The following is a 17,034-nucleotide window of genomic DNA, read 5'->3' on the forward strand; positions in this document are numbered from 1 at the left end:
GCTTTCCGACTTTCTATTTTTTAATTTTTTAAAGATTTATTTATAATTATTTGTATTTATTTATCTATTTATTTATTTATTTATTTATTTATTTATTTATTTATTTATTTAACAGAGAGAGAGAGAGAGAGAGAGAGAGAAAGAGAGCCAGCCAAAGAGAGGGAACACAAGCAGGGCGAGTGGGAGAGGGAGATGCAGGCTCCAAGTAGAGCAGGGAGACTGACACAGTCCTCGATCCCAGGACCCTGGGATCATGACCTGAGCTGAAGGCAGACACTTAACGATTGAGCCACCCAGGTGCCCATTTTCTGACTTTTTTTTGGTAAAAATCCATTTAATTTTATTTATTTTTTTAATAATAATATTTTTTATTATATTAGTCACCAGACAGTACATTCCTGGTTTTTGATGTAAAGTTCCATGATTCATTAGTTGCGTATAACACCCAGTACACCATGCAATACATGCCCTCCTTACTACCCATCACCAGCCTATCCTATTCCCCAACTCCCCCTCCCGTCTGAAGCCCTCAGTTTGTTTCTAGATTCCATAGTCTCTCATGCTTCATTCCCCCTTCTGATTACCCCCCCTTTCTTTATCCCTTTCTTCTCCTACCAATCTTCCTAGTTCTTATGTTCCATAAATGAGTGAAACCATATGATAATTGTCTTTCTCTGTTTGATTTATTTCAGTTAGCATTATCTCCTCCAGTGCCGTCCATGTTGCAGTAAATGTTGAGAAATGGTTCTTTTTGATAGCTGAGTAATATTCCATTGAATATATGGACCACATCTTCTTAATCCAGGCATCTGTTGAAGGGCATCTCGGCTCCTTCCACAATTTAGCTATCGTAGACAGTGCTACTCTGAACATTGGGGTGCATATGGCCCTTCTCTTCACTACGTCTGTCTCTTTGGGGTAAATACCCCGTAGTGCAATTGCTGGATCATGGGGTAGCTCAATTTTTAACTTTTTAAGGGACCTCCACACTTTTTTCGCATTTTCTGACTTTTTAAAACACTTTTTTGTTCCATTATTTTGTTGTCTCTTTTTAATACATATTTTTGTAGTGATATGCTTTAATTCCTTTCTCTTTTTCTTTTTGTGGTTAATATGAGTGTTACATAAAACATCTTGTTGATGTAACAGTCCATTTTAAACTGATAATGACTTATTGTTGTCTATTTTTCCCTTATGTAGTCTTTTCAGTCAATTGCATACAAAAGTTTTAAACTTATACTTCTCCTCCCCCTACATTTTATCCTACGCTTAGCATCTTTATATTGTGTATACATTATCAAATTTTTGTAGCTATGGTTATTTTTAATACTTTGTCCCTTAACTTTTATGCAACACCATTACAGCATTAACATTTCTGAATTGGATTATGTATTTATCTCTATGAGTGAGTTTTATACTGTTATATGTTTTGATGTTGTTACTTAGCATCGTTTTATTTCAATTTAAAGAACTCCCTTTAGCATTTCTTGTAAGGCAGGTCTAGTGGTGATGAATTCCCTCAGCTCTTGTCTGGAAACGTCTTTAGTTTTCCTTAATTTCTGAAGGTCTGTTTCATTAGGCATAGTATTCTTTGTTGCCTTTTTTTTTCTTTCAGCACTTTGAATATACCCACTTCCACTGGGCCTTCAAGTTTTCTGCAAAGAAATCTGTTGACAACCTTCTGGGAGTTACTTGTATAAAATGAGTCATTTTTCTCTTGGTGATTTCAAAATTCTCTGTCTTTATATTTTACCATTTTGATTATAAGATGTCTTGAGGTAATCTTTGGGCTGATCTTGCTTGGGGTCCTTTGAGATTTCTGTAGTTAGATTACTTTATCTCTCCTAATATTTGGAAAGTTTTCAATTATTTCTTTAAATAAGCTTTTTGCTTTCTTCTCTATTTCTTCTGGGACTCTCCTATGAATTTTCATTCTTTTGATGATGTCCCATCATTCATGTATGCTTTCTTTTCTCATTTTTTTCTTTACATTCCTCTATTTTCAAATGACCTCTCTGTGAGTTTACAGATTCTTTCTCCTGCATCACCAATTCTATTGTTGAAATTGTGTTGAATTTTCCAATTTTTTAATTCCAATTCTTTTATTCTTCAGCTCCTGGAGTTTTATTTGATTCTATTTTTATGGTTTTTATTTCTATATTAAACTTATTTTGTTCATGCATCATTTTTTTCTGTTTTCATTTCATTCTCTATCTTTTTTTCCTTGAATTTCATTTTGGTTCTGAAGATGATTATTTGGAATTCTTTGTCAAGCACTTTGCAAATCTCCATTTCCTTAGGGTCAGCTACTGGAGCTTTATTAGTTACTTTGGGTGGTGCAATTTTGTTTGATTCTTCATGGTCTGTGTACATTTGCATTGTTGTCTGTGCATTTTAAGGAGAAAATGCTTCTTCTACTAATTAGGCTGATTTTGACCTTGTGGTGGTGGCAGGTGTCTGCTCCCTGTGCTGATGGGACAACCTCCAAAATGGAAGTTGTGATGGGTTAGAACCAACTTATAAGGTTGTTGCTGCATCTGTACTTGGATCTGAAGTTGACAGATTTGTTAATAGGGGCTGAAGTGGACATGGATCCTGTCTGTTCCTGGGTGAATAGGACTGCCTCCAGTATCTTATTTAGTAGGGTGGCTCTGGGACAAGGCCCTGCTTCAGGGTTCAGAGTTGGAACTTCAGACCACTGGCCTATTACAAGGTAGACAATTGGTATGGTTCCCACCAGGCCCTAGGAGAGCTCCTGCCTGATCACTGGGTAGATCCCTGGATGGGCTCAGCTAGCCCTGAATACTGTCTGAGAAGGGCTGGAACTGAGTTCCAGGGCTGCTTCAGGGTCCACAGCCAAAACTGAGTGATGAATACCTGGCTCTGAAAAAATGGATGAGAGTGTCTTCCATAAGGTCCCTTCATTGGCTAAACTCTTCTCTAACTGCAGCTGGAGGGACTGGAGTGAAGTATAGGGCCATTTCATGATCTCCTAAAGTGCAAAAAGGGGTGTGTCTCAATGGATCCCTATTCCAACAGGACTGTTAATGCCTGGGAGAACTTGGAGCTGAGTATGGGGCCCTTTCATGATCTACAGTCTGACTGGCATTGTAGGCTTACCTCCAGGTGTCCCCAGACCATGGCGGTGAGGAGCTGGAGCAGGTCCAAGGGCCACTTCAAGGTCCACAACTAGGATTGAGCTCTGTGTGTCTATTACTTGACATACGGGCGACCATGACTCTATTCAGGTGCTTTGTCATATGGTGCTGGTAACAGGACCAAATCTGGGTTGTAGACTAGTCCTCAAATGCACAAAGCTATTTTTGGGTCTTTAGGCAACATGATGGTCAGCAAGTCAGCTGCCTGAGTGAAGGCCTACTTTCTCAAAACAGCTCTTGGTCTTGGACTCCACAAGTGTTTAAAAATCTCCTACCTGGATCTCAAAGTTCCTACAAAGGCACTTTTGTCCATGGCTGGTTGCTTAAATCATTGTAGTTGAGGGAGATATAAATGGGGAACATTTATATGTTTTTTACTTCTCCATCTTGCTAGCATCGTCTCTTTAATTGTTCCTTATTTCTAACAAACATTTGGAGGTACAAATTTTCCTCAGCATATAGATTCAGTTGCATCTCACAAAATATGAATTCTATTTACCCCAATTTTAAACAGACTATTTTCTAGAGATCTTGGTTCACAACAATATTGAGCAGAAAATACAAAGGGCCCCTTCTACCCCATCCCCCCCCCCACACCAGCCTCCCACTATCAACATCCACACCAGAGTAGTACATTTGTTACAACTGATGAACCTACATTTATGCATCATCATTACTCAAAGTCCATAGTTAATATTAGGGTTCAATCTTGTACATTCTATGGGTTTGAACAAATGTATAATGACATATGTCCACCATTATAGTATTAAACCAGATAGTTTCAATGCCCTAAATATCCTCTATGCTATGCCTGCTCGTCTTTCCCTTCCTGTAAACACTGGCAACTACTGATCTTGACTGTTTCCATCATTTTGCCTTTTCCAAAACGTCATATAGTTGGAATCATATGTTATGTAGTCTTTTCAGATTGGTTTCTTCCATTTAGTAATATGCCCTTAAATTTACTTTGTGTCTTTTTTGTAGCTTGATAGCTCATTGATTTTCTAGTGCTGAATAATATTCCATTTTCTAGATGTACTATGGTTGATTTATCCACTTGCCTACTGGAGGACATCTTGGCTGCTTCTAAGATTTGACACTTATGAATAAAGCTACTGTAAATATTCATATACAATTTTTGTGTGGACATGTTTTCAACACTTTTGAGTAAATATCAATAACAATAAATGTTTGAACCTATGGTAAGAGTATATTTAGCTTTATGAATGAACTACCAAACTCAAAAATGTCTGTGCTATTTTGGATTCTCACCAGCAATAAATGATAGTTCCTTTTTCTATATCTTTGTCAGCATTTGTTGTCAGTATTTTGGATTTTAGCTATTCTAATAGGTGTGCAGTGGAAACTCATTTTAATTTGTAACTCCCCAATACCATATAATGTTGAGCACCTTCATATACATATATATAGGTGTATATGTATATGTATACACACACACTTTGATGAGGTATATGTTCAGATCTTTTGTCCACTTTTTAATGGGTTTGCTTATTTGCTTACTGTGGAGTTTAACATAAAGGATTTATTTTTGGCAAATTTTAGATATAAGTCCTCAATCAGATATGAGTTTTCCAATTATTTCCCTTATTTGTGGCTTATCATTTCATTCTTTCAATTTCTATGTAGTTTTTATTTCTTTTGAGACTTCCTCTTTGAGCCACTGATTAGCTGGGAGTGTGTGCTTTAATTTCCAAGTGTTGGAGATTTTTCTGATGTCTTTAAGTTGCTGATTCCTTGTTTGATTTTATTATGACCAGAGAACATACTTTATATGGTTTCAATTCTTTTAAATTTGTTTTTGGGGCTCCTGGGTGGCTCAGTCAGTTGGGAGTCTGCCTTTGGCTTGGGTCATGGTCTCCAAGTCCTGGGATTGAGCCCCACATCGGGCTCCTTGCTCAGTGGGGAGCCAGCTTCTCACTCTACCTCTGCCTGCCATTCCACATCTTGTGCTCTCTCTCTCTGTCAAGTAAATAAATGATCTAAAAAAGTTTTTTCTAGGAGCAAGGACTGGGAGCACGAAAGTGCGTGCCCGTGCCTGGATTGTACACCACGGCTGCTCACTCTTTCTCCACCCACCTCATGCCAGCATCTTATGCAGCCCCCACAGCAGTTCTGCCAGCCTCCAATTGCTGGCCTGCAGGCACCCAAAATTCTTCATCATTGAGACACACATGAGGATCGGAGTTAAGATGGCAGAGGAGTAGGGGTCCCCTTTTTCAGCTGGTCCACTGAGTAGAGCTGGATAGGTACCAGACCATCCTGAACACCCATGGAATCAGCCTGAGATGCAGGAAGATACATCTGGAGCTCTACAAATGAAAATCTCCAGCACTGAGGATTGAGGTACAAAGCGGGGAGACGTGAATCGGTGCACACATATCGGAAGATAAACGGAAGGGGGAGGGAGCCGCCACGTTCAGGCACCAGGAAGTGGTAGTCACCTGCACTGGGGAGCTGGCTGATTCATGGACCGGCACCCGAGAGAAAGCAGACTGAGACCATGAGCAGGGGAATGCGCCTGACCTGTCTGAAAACCAGAGCTCCGGAGTGCACGCGAACCACACTGAAACGGAGCTCCAGCGTGCGCAGGGGAGGCTGGTGGCTGGCAGTGTTAGAAACACAAAGGACAGAGATGTACCAGCCCTGGAAGTGAGGGCTGGGATGCTGGGTGTGGGGTGCACATCCAGAGATACTGTAGGGTTTAGCAGCATCCAACAGAAACAGAGTTAAAGTGGCCAGAAGAGCTCAGGGGAGAGTGGACTGCAATCCTTTTGTTCTGAGACAGAGGCTGGGATTCGGCTACTACTGCTCTGACTCTCAGAAGAGGCACAGCAAACCACCAGGGAAAGCCGCCAGAGAACAAAAGCCTGGAAATACCGGCTTACAGTGTGCCCATCCCCATCCCTCCTCACAGGGACACGGAGACTCTACCCAAACAGGGTTGTTTGAGTATCGGCACAGCAGGCCCATTCCCCAGAAGGCAGGCTGAAAAATCAAGAAGCCCACATCCCTAAGGTCCCTATGATACTGAAATATATTCCCTCTATCCCTACACTCTGAAGAATTTTAATCAGGAAAGGATGTTGTATTTTGTCAAATGTTTTTTATGCAATAATTGAGAGGATCATATGGTTCTTGTATTTTCTTTTATTAATGTGTTCTATCACATTGATTGATTTGCAAATGTTGAAGCGTCCTTGCATCACAGGAATAAATCCCAGCTGGTGTGTTAAATAATCCTTTTAATGTATTATTGGATCCTATTGACTAGGATCTTGTTAAGAATTTTGGCATCCATATTGAACAGGTATTTTGGTCTGTAATTCTCCTTTTTGTGGGGATCAATTCCTGGCTTTGTGATAAAGGTAATGCTGGCCTTATAGAATGAGTTTGGAAGTCTTCCTTCTGGGGGCGCCTGGGTGGCACAGGTGTTAAGCATCTGCCTTTGGTTGAGGGTGTGATCCCAGCGTTCTGGGATTGAGCCCCACATCAGGCTTCTCTGCTGGGAGCCTGCTTCTTCCTCTCCCACTCCCCCTGCTTGTGTTCCCTCTCTCGCTGGCTGTCTCTCTCTGTCAAATAAGTAAATAAAATCTTTAAAAAAAAAAAGGAAGTTTTCCTTCTGTTTCTTTTTTTTTTTTTTTCGGTCGTGTGGTTGTTGTATTTATTTTTTCAGGGACCTCCATACTGTTTGTCACAGTGGCTGCACTAATTTCCATTCCCATCAACAGCACACAGGGTCCTCTCGTCTGCACGCCCTTGACCACACCTGGTGTCTGTCTCTGGGACGATTGTCATTTCAACAGTTGTGAGGTGATAGCTGATTGTGGTTTTGACTTATTTTTTGAAACAGCTTCAGGAGAATAGGTATTGTTTCTTCTTTAAAAGTTTGGTAGAATTGCCCTGGGAAGCCATCTGGCCCTGGACTCTTGTTTCTTGGGAGGTTTTTGATTACTGCTTCAATTTCATTACTGGTTATTGGTCTATTCAGATTTTCGATTTCTTCCTGTTTCAGTCTTGGTAGTTTATAAGTTTCCAGGAAGACGTCCATTTCTTGAGACAAATTTATTGGATAAAGTTGCTGATAATAATTGCTAATAATTGTTTTATTTCCTTGGTGTTAGTCCTGATCTCTCCCCTTTCATTCATGATTTTATTAATTTGGTCCTTTCTGTTTTCTTTTGGATAAGTCTGGCCAGAGATTTATCAATCTTAGTAATTCTTTCAAAGAATGAGCTTTTAGTTTCATTTTTATGCTCTACTGTATTTCTGGTTTCTATTTCATTGATCTCTGCTCTAATCTTTATTATTTCTCTTCTCCTGCTTGGTTTAGGTTTTATATGCTGTTCTTTCTCCAGTTCCTTTCAGTGTAGGTTAGGTTGTGCATTCGGTTTTTTCTACTTCTTTGAGTGAGGCTTGGATGGCTCTGTATTTCCCCTTTAGGACCACCTTTGCAGTATCCCATAGGGTTGAACTGATTTGTTTTCATTCTCATTGGTTTCCATGAATTGTTTAAGTTCTTTAATTTCCTGGTTGACCCAACATTTTTTGGCAAAATGTTCTTTAATTTCCAAGGGTTTGCATTCCTTTGAAATTTTTTCATGTGACTGAGTTCCTGTTTCAAAGCATTGTGGTCTGAAAATACACAGGGAATAATCTCAAACTTTTTGTATCAGTTGAGACCTGATTTGTGACTCAGTATGTGATCTATTCTGGAGAAATTTCCATGAGTAATCAAGAAGAATGAGTATTCTGTTGTTTTAGGATAGAAAGCTCTGTATATACCTTGAAGTCCATCCAGTCCCTTGTGTCATTTAAAGTTCTTGTTTCTTTGTTGATCTTCTGCTTAGATGATCTGTCTTTTGCTGAGAGTGGAATGTTGAGGACTCCTACTATTAAAGTATTATTATGAATACGTCTCTTTATGTAGTTGGTTCCTCCCATTTTGGGGAATAGATATTTAAAATTGTTAGATCTTCTTGTTGAATAGACCCTTTAAGAATGGTATAGCATCCATCTGTATCTCTTACTACAGTCTTTAGCTTAAAATCTAATTTGTCTGGTATGAAAATTGTTACCCGAGGTTTCTTTTGAGGTCCATTGACATGATAAATGGTTCTCCATCCCCTCACTTTCAGTCTGGATGTAACTTTAGGTTCAAAATGAGTCTCTTGTAGACAGCATATGGATGGTTCATGTCTTTTTATCCAATCTGTAACTCTGTGCCATTTCATGGGAGACTTTAGGTGGTTCATATTGAGAGTGACTATTGAAAATATGATTTTAGTGCCATCATGTTGCCTATGAAGTCTCTGCTTCTATAGATTGTCTCTGTAAATTTCTGGCCTATATTACTCTTGGTGTCTTTCTTCTTTTATAGAACACCGTTAATATTTCTTGCAGGGCTGTCTTGGTGGTCACATATTCTTCCAGTTTCTGCTGGTCCTGGAAGCTCTTTTTCTCTCCATCCATTCTGAATGAAAGTATCCTTTGCTTCATTTTCTTCTCATTTAGTACCCTTGCCAACCCATTATGGCATTCCAGGTCTAGGTGCACATGTCTGACATTATTTTGATGTTCCTCCCTCCGTATGTAAGAAATCTCTTAATCCTAGCTTCCTTCAGGATTGCTTCTTTGGTTCTAATATTTGTGAGTTTTACTATTATATGTTGGGGCATTTTTCTGTTCTCATTGATCTTGGAGGGGTCTTCTCTGCCTTTTGGACATGAATACTTTCCATCCCCAGATTGGGGAAGTTTTCAGTTACAACTTGCTCAAATATATCTTCTAGACCTCTTTCTTTTTCCACCCCCTCAGGGATCCCAAGAATTCTGACATTGGGACTTTTCATGGTTTCATTAATCTCTCTCACTCTGATCAGTTTGGCTTTAAGCTGTTTTTCCCAGGACTCCTTGGCTTACTTCTTTTCTATCATCTTATCTTCTAGCTCACTTATTCATTCTTCTGCCTCATTTACCCTGACTGTTAGGGTATCCAATTTAGACTGCATCTCATTCATAGCATTTTTAAGTTTGGCCTTATTAGTTCTCATTTCTGTCCTTAGAGATTCTATATTGTTGTTAATGTTTTTCTCAAGCTTAGACATCAACTTCATAATTGCCACTCTGTAGTCTATCTCTGTGATCTTGCTTATATTCGTATCCATTAGGTCTGTGGCAGAGGACACAGTCTCTGATATTTTTATTTGGTGAGGATTCCTCTTCTTGGTCATTCTGTTGAGGGGTAGTTAAGGGAATGTATAGAGTCCAAAGTATTAACCATGACCCAGGGAAGATGTACCCATTTTTAGGGACCCTAGAGTTGTCACCCTCTTGAGCTTCCAGCCTGTCTTCTGAGAGAGAGGTTTGCTGGGCTGTTACTCATGGAACCTGCTTGGGTAGAGTTGCTCTGCCCCCTTTTGGGGGGGTGGGCTCAGTAGAAACCTGTTTTTTGAGCTTTTGTTCTCTAGTGGCTTTCCATATCTCTTCCTTCTCTTCTGAGAGTCAGAACAGAAATAACCACACCCAAACCTCTGACGCAGAGCAGAGAAATCATAGTCTTCACTGAACCCTCCAGGAAACACTGTCTCCATTTCTGTCTGTGCTGCTAAAAATCACAGTGTCCCCAGTGGAGCACCCCACAGCAACTCTCTCAGAGGTCAATCCCAGGGCTGCGCGTGTCTCTGCCCTTTGTGCTTCTAAAACTGCAAGCCACCCCTGGTTTTTGTGAGCACACCCACAGCTCCTGGATCCTGTCTGAGGGCTGCACTACAGCCTTTTCCCTGCCACTACCATTCTGTGCTGGGTCCACAGCACAGGATGCTTTTGCATTCCAGTGTTATATCACCTTCCCAGCACCAGTTTATGGTGGCTCCCTCCCCCTTCTTTTTATCTTCTGATATCTGCCAACAGAACCATGACTCCGCCCTTCATACCTTGCGACTGCTGGAGATTTTCTGATTGTAGAGATCCAGACATATATTCTTACATCTCAGGCTGATTTTGTGGGTGTTCAGAATGTTTTGGTAGATAACCACCTAAATTCAGAGTACTGGTTGAAATAGGGTCCCCTACTCCTCTGCTACCTTTCATCTGGACCATTTTCTTACACCATGCACTAAGATGAACTCAAAATGGATGAAAGACCAAAAGGTGAGACAGGAATTCATTAAAACCCTACAGAACACAGGTAACACCTCTTTGAACCTAAGACACAGCAACTTCTTGCTAGACACGTCTCCAAATACAAGGGGGAGGGAAGCAAAAATGAACTTTTGTGACTTCATCAAGATAAAAACTTTTGTACAGCAAAGGAAACAATCAACAAAAGTACAAGGCAACCTATGGAATGAGAGGAGTTATTTGCAAATGACATGTCTTGTATAGGGTTAGTATAAAGATAGATAAAATCTCATCAAACTCAATACCCCAAAATATAAATAATCCAGTTAAGGAATGGGAAGACATGAATAGACATTTTTCCAAAGAAGATATTCAGATGGCTATTAGGCACATAAAAATATGCTCAACATCACATCATCAGGGAAATATAAATCAAAACCACAATGAGATATCACCTCACACCAGTCAGAATTGCTGAAATTAACAACACATGAAACAACAGGTGTAGGTGAGGATGTGGAGAAAGGCAAACTTTCTGGCACTGTTAGTGGGAATACAAACTGGTACAGGCACTCTGGAAAACAGTATGGATGTTCCTCAAAAAGTTAAAAATACAGCTATGGTAGAATCTAGCAATTGCACTACTGATTATTTACCCAAAGGAATTTAGAAATACTCAGAAATACTTATTTGAAGGGGTACCTACACTCTGATATCTACAGCAGCATTATAACCAATAACCAAACTATGGAAAGAGGTGAAATGTGCATCAATTGATGAATGGATAAACAAGACGTGGTGTATACATACAATGGAATATTACTCAAACATCAAAAAGAATGAAATCTTGCCATTTACAATGATATGGATAGAGCTAGGGTATATTAAGCTAAGCAAAATAAGTCAGTCAAAGAAGGACAAATACCACATAATCTCACTCATGTGGAATTTACAAAAGAAACAGATGAACATATGGGAAGGGGAAAAAGAGATAAAGAGAGGTAAGTAAAACATAAAAGTCGCTTAACTATAGAGAATTAACTGAGGGTTTGTGAAGGGAGGTGGGTGAGGGAGGGGCTGGAAAGGTGATAGGTATTGAGGAGGGAACTTTTTATGATGATCACTGTATGTTGTATGTAAGTGACGGGTCACTGAATTCTACTCCTGAAACCAATATTGTACTGTATGTTATCTAACTAGAATTTAAATACAATTTTAAAAAGAAAAAATAGATTCCCAAACAAATAAACATTAAGTGAATTCATGACCACAAAACCAGTTGTACAAGAAGTGTTACTGGGGGCTCTGTGAATGGAAAACATAAATCATAAGTAAGAGAAAGAAAAACAGGAATCAAAAAGCTAAATAAATAAATAATAAATTTACCTATGAAATCAGTTATGAGAAGCACAAAATAAAAGTAAATATAATAACAAATATTTAAAATGAGGAGGGGAGAAGGATAAGGATGAAGTTTAAATTTAAGGGACTCTTAGTATGATATAGACTAATATGCACAGAAGATGTTTTATGTACACCAAATGATAACCACAAATCAAGAAACAGTAATACATATGTAAACTTAAAGGGAAAAGAATCCTATTATATCACTAAAGATAAAGAACAAACCATGAAAGAGAAAAAAGAGAAGAAAGGGTCAGAGAAAAACTACAAAATGGCCAAAAAATAAGAAACTTATTGCCAATAAATCTAAATCGATCAGGGGCGCCTGGGTGGCACAGCGGTTAAGCGTCTGCCTTCGGCTCAGGGCGTGATCCCGGTGTTATGGGATCGAGCCCCACGTCAGGCTCCTCCGCTATGAGCCTGCTTCTTCCTCTCCCACTCCCCCTGCTTGTGTTCCCTCTCTCGCTGGCTGTCTCTGTCTCTGTCGAATAAATAAATAAAATCTTTAAAAAAAATCTAAATCGATCAATAATTACTCAGAATGGGAATGGACATAACATTTCATTCAAAATATATTCTGTGAAGAGTAGATAAAAAACACGAGATCAATCCATATGCTGCCTACATGTGACTCATTTCAGACCTAAAAACATCTGCAGACTGAAAGTGAGGAGGTAGAAAAACATTTATCATAAAAACAGATGTAAAAAAAAAAAGCCAGATTAGCAATCCTTATATCAGACAAAATAGACTCTCGAAGCCTGTAAAAGAGACACAGATAATATATAATAATAAATGTGAATTTCCAACAAGAAGATACACCAATTATAAATACTTATGCACCAAACATGGAAGCACACAAATATATAAAACAGTTAAGAACCAACCATAGAGGAACTAATCAACAGGAATAAAATAATAGTAGAGGACATTAAGATCCCACATACATCAATGGACAGATTATCCAAACAGAAAATAAAGAAGGGAACAGTGGCTTTGAATAGCACACAGGATCAGATGGATTTAACAGATATATTTAGAACATTCCATTCAGGAGATCAGAGTTAATATGGCGGAGGAGTAGGGGTCCGCTTTTTCAGCTGGTCCCCTGAGTCGAGCTGGATAGGTACCAGACCATCCTGAACACCCATGGAATCAGGCTGAGATGCAGGAAGATACATCTGGATCTCTACAAATGAACATTTCCAGGACTGAGTATTGAGGTACGAAGTGGGGAGACGTGAATCCTCGCACAGATATTGGAAGATAAAAGGAAGGGGGAGGGAGCCTCCATGCTTGGGCGCCGGTAAGCAAAAGCCACCTCACTGGGGAATGGGCTGATTCGCAGACCGGCACCCACAAGAGAGCAGACTGAGACCGTGAGCCGGGGAACGTGCACAACCAGTCTGAAAAACAGAGCTCCGGAGTGTGCACAACCCACACTGAAACGGAGCTCCAGAACACGAGGGGATGGCTGGGGGCTGGTGGTGTTAGAAACGCAAAGGACAGAGATGTGCTGGAACTGAAAGTGAGGGCTAGGACACCAGCTTTGGAGCGCACATCCCGAGATGCTGTAGGGTTTAGCAGCACCAACAGAAGCAGAGTTAGAGTGGCCATAGGAGCTCAGTAGAGAGCAGACTGCGATCCCTCTGTTCTGAGACAGAGGCTGGGATTCGGCTACTACTGCTCTGACTCTCAGAAGAGGCACAGCAAACCACTAGGGAAAGCTGCCAGAGAATAAAAGCTTGGAAATACCGGCTCACAGTGTGCCCTTCCCTATCCCCCATCATAGGGGATAGGGAGACTCTACCAAAACACAGTTGCCTGAGTATCGGCGTGGCAGGCCCCTCCCCCAGAAGGCAGGCTGAAAAACCAAGAAGCCCACATCCCTAACGTTCCTTTTTTTTTTTTTTAAAGATTTTATTTATTCATTTGACAGAGAGAGAGACAGCCAGCGAGAGAGGGAACACAAGCAGGGGGAGTGGGAGAGGAAGAAGCAGGCTCCCAGCGGAGGAGCCTGACGTGGGGCTCGATCCCATAACGCTGGGATCACGCCCTGAGCCGAAGGCAGACACTTAACGACTGAGCCACCCAGGCGCCCCATCCCTAACGTTCCTATAAAACAAGTGCACACTGTATGAGTCCTGGGCACTAATTTGGGCACTGGACAACCCCGCAACCTCTCCTCATCAGAATGACGAGAGGAGAAATCCCCCCCGACAAAGAAAAGACAATGAGTCTGTGGCCTCTGCCACAGACCTAAAGGATATAGATATAAGCAAATTATCAGAAATGGAGTTCAGAGTAACAATGGTCAAGATGATGTGTAGACTGAAAGAAATATAAACGAAAATAATAACAAGAATATAGAATCTCTAAGGGTGGAAATGAGAGTGAATCTGGTGGAAATTAAAAATACTATGAATCAAATGCAGTCAAAACTAGAGGCTCTGAGGGCCAGGGTGAATGAGGCAGAAGAGCGAATCGGTGAACTGGAGGATGGGTTAGTAGAAGAGAAACCTAAAACAGAAACTTGGCTTAAAAAGATCCAATCTCAAGAATGTAGGTTACGGGAGATTACTGACTCAATGAAACGTTCCAATGTCAGAATCACCGGTATCTCTGAGGGGATGGAGAAAACCAGAGGTCTAGGAGAGATATTTGAGCAAATTGTAGCTGAAAACGTCCCTAGTCTAGCAAAGGGAACAAGCATTCGTGTCCAAGAGGCAGAGAGGACCCCTCCCAAGCTCAACCACAACAAACATATGCCACATCACGTCACAGTGCAATTCGCAAATATTAGATCCAAGGATACAATATTGAAAGTGGCCAGGGCAAAGAAATTTCTCACGTACCAAGGCAAAGGTATCAGAATTACGTCAGACCTGTATACACAGACCTGGAAAGAGAGAAAGGGTTGGGGGGAGGGGCATTTTTAAAGCTCTTTCAGAGACAAACATGCAGCCAAGGATCCTTTATCCAGCAAGGTTATCATTCAGAATTGAGGGAGAGATAAAGACCTTCCAGAATCTCCAGTCACTGACCAATTTTGTAAGCACGAAACCAGCCCTACAGGAGATACTAAGGGGGGTTCTAAAAAAGTAAAAATGCCCCCAAAGTGATACAGAACAGAAAGTCACAATCTATAGAAAAAAAGACTTTACAGGCAGCATGGCATCATTAAACTCATATCTCTCAATAATCAGTGTCAATGTAAATGGCCTAAATGTTCCCATAATACGTCACAGGGTTGCAGATTGTATAAAAAGACATGACCCATCCATTTGTTGTCTACAAGAGACTCATTTTGAACCTAAAGATATATCCAGACTGAAAGTAAAGGGATGAAATCCCATCATTCATGCCAATGGACCTCAAAAGAAAGCTGGGGTACCAATTCTTATATCAGAGTGATTGGATTTTAAACTAAAAACTGTAGTTAGAGATACAGAAGGGCACTACATTATTCTTAAAGAATGTATCCAAAAAGTGGATATGACAATTATAAATATATATGCCCCCAACAGGTGAGAAGCAAGATACACAAGCCAACTCTTAACCAGAATAAAGAGACATATAGATGAAAATATGTTAATAGTAGGGAACCTCAACACTCCACTATCAGCAATAGATAGATCACCTAAGCAGAAAATCAACAAAGAAACAAGAGCTTTGAATGCCATACTAGACAAGTTGGACCTCATAGATATATATAGAACACTACACCCCAGAACAAAAGAATACACATTCTATTCTAATGCACATGGAACATTCTCAAGAACAGACCATGTTCTGGGTCACAAAACAGGTCTCAAACGATACCAAAACACTGAAATTATTCCCTGCATGTTCTCAGACCACGACGTTTTGAAATTGGAACTCAATCACAAGGAAAAATTTGGAAGAAACTTAAACACATGGAAACTAAGAACCATCCTGCTCAAGAATGATTGGGTAAACCAGGAAATTAAAAATCAGTTTAAACAATTTTCGGAGACTGATGACAATGAAAACACATCAGTCCAAAATTATGGGACACTGCAAAGGCGGTCCTAAGGGGAAAATACATAGCCATCCAAGCATCACTCAAAAGAATAGAAAAATCTAAAATGCAGTTTTTATACTCTCACCTCAAGAAGCTGGAGTTGGAACAGAAGAACAGGCCTATCCCACACACGAGAAGGCAGGTGATTGAGATTAGACAGAGATCAAAGAATTAGAAACCAGGAGCACAGGAGAGCAGATCAACAAAACTAGAATCTGGTTCTTTGAAAAAATAAATAAAATTGACAAACCAGTGGCAAGACTTATCCAAAAGAATAGAGAAAGGACCCAAATTAATAAAATTATGAATGAAAAGGGAGAGGTCACAACCAACACCAATGAAATAGGAAGGATTATTAGAAACTTTCATCAACAGCTTTATGCCAATAAATTAAGCAACCTTGGAGAGATGGAGGCCTTCATGGAAACCTTTAAACTACCAAGACTGAAACAGGAAGAAACTGATCTTTTAAACAGACCAATTAATTATGAAGAGATTGAAACATTGATTAAAAACCTTCCAAAAATCAAAACTCCAGGGCCTAATGGATTCCCTGGGGAATTATACCAAACATTCAAAGAAGAAATAATAGCTATCCTCCTAAAGCTATTTCAAAAAGTAGAAACAGAAGAAAACTATCAAACTCATTCTATGAGGCCAATATTACCTTGATCCCCAAACCAGGCAAAGACCCAATGAAAAAGGAGAATTACAGACCGATTTCCCTAATGAATATGGACGCCAAAATTCTCAACAAGATCCTAGCTGATAGGATCCAACAGTACATTAAAAGGATTATCCATCATGACCAAGTGGGATTCATCCCTGGGATGCAAGGGTGGTTCAACATTCCCAAATCTATCAGTGTGATAGATTATATCAACAAGAAAAAAGCCAAGAATCATATGACCCTCTCAATAGATGCAGAAAAAACATTTCACAAATTACATTATCCTTTCCTGATTAAAACCCTTCAGAGTGTAGGGATAGAGGGTACATTCCTCAATCTCATAAAAACCATCTATGAGAAGCTTACAGCAAATATCATTCTCAATGGGGAAAAGCTGGAAGCCTTTCCCTTAAGACCAGGAACTCGACAAGGATGCCCACTCATGCCATTATTATTCAACATAGTACTAGAAGTCCTTGCAACAGCAATCAGACAACAAAAAGGGATAAAAGGTATCCAAATCAGCAAAGAAGAAGTCAAAATGTCTCTCTTCGCAGATGACATGATACTCTATATAGAAAACCCAAAAGAATCGACCCCCAAATACGAGAAGTTATA

Source organism: Ursus americanus, chromosome X (assembly GCF_024610735.1).
Source record: "Ursus americanus isolate L20-20 chromosome X, mUrsAme1.1.p, whole genome shotgun sequence".
NCBI lineage: Eukaryota > Metazoa > Chordata > Mammalia > Carnivora > Ursidae > Ursus > Ursus americanus.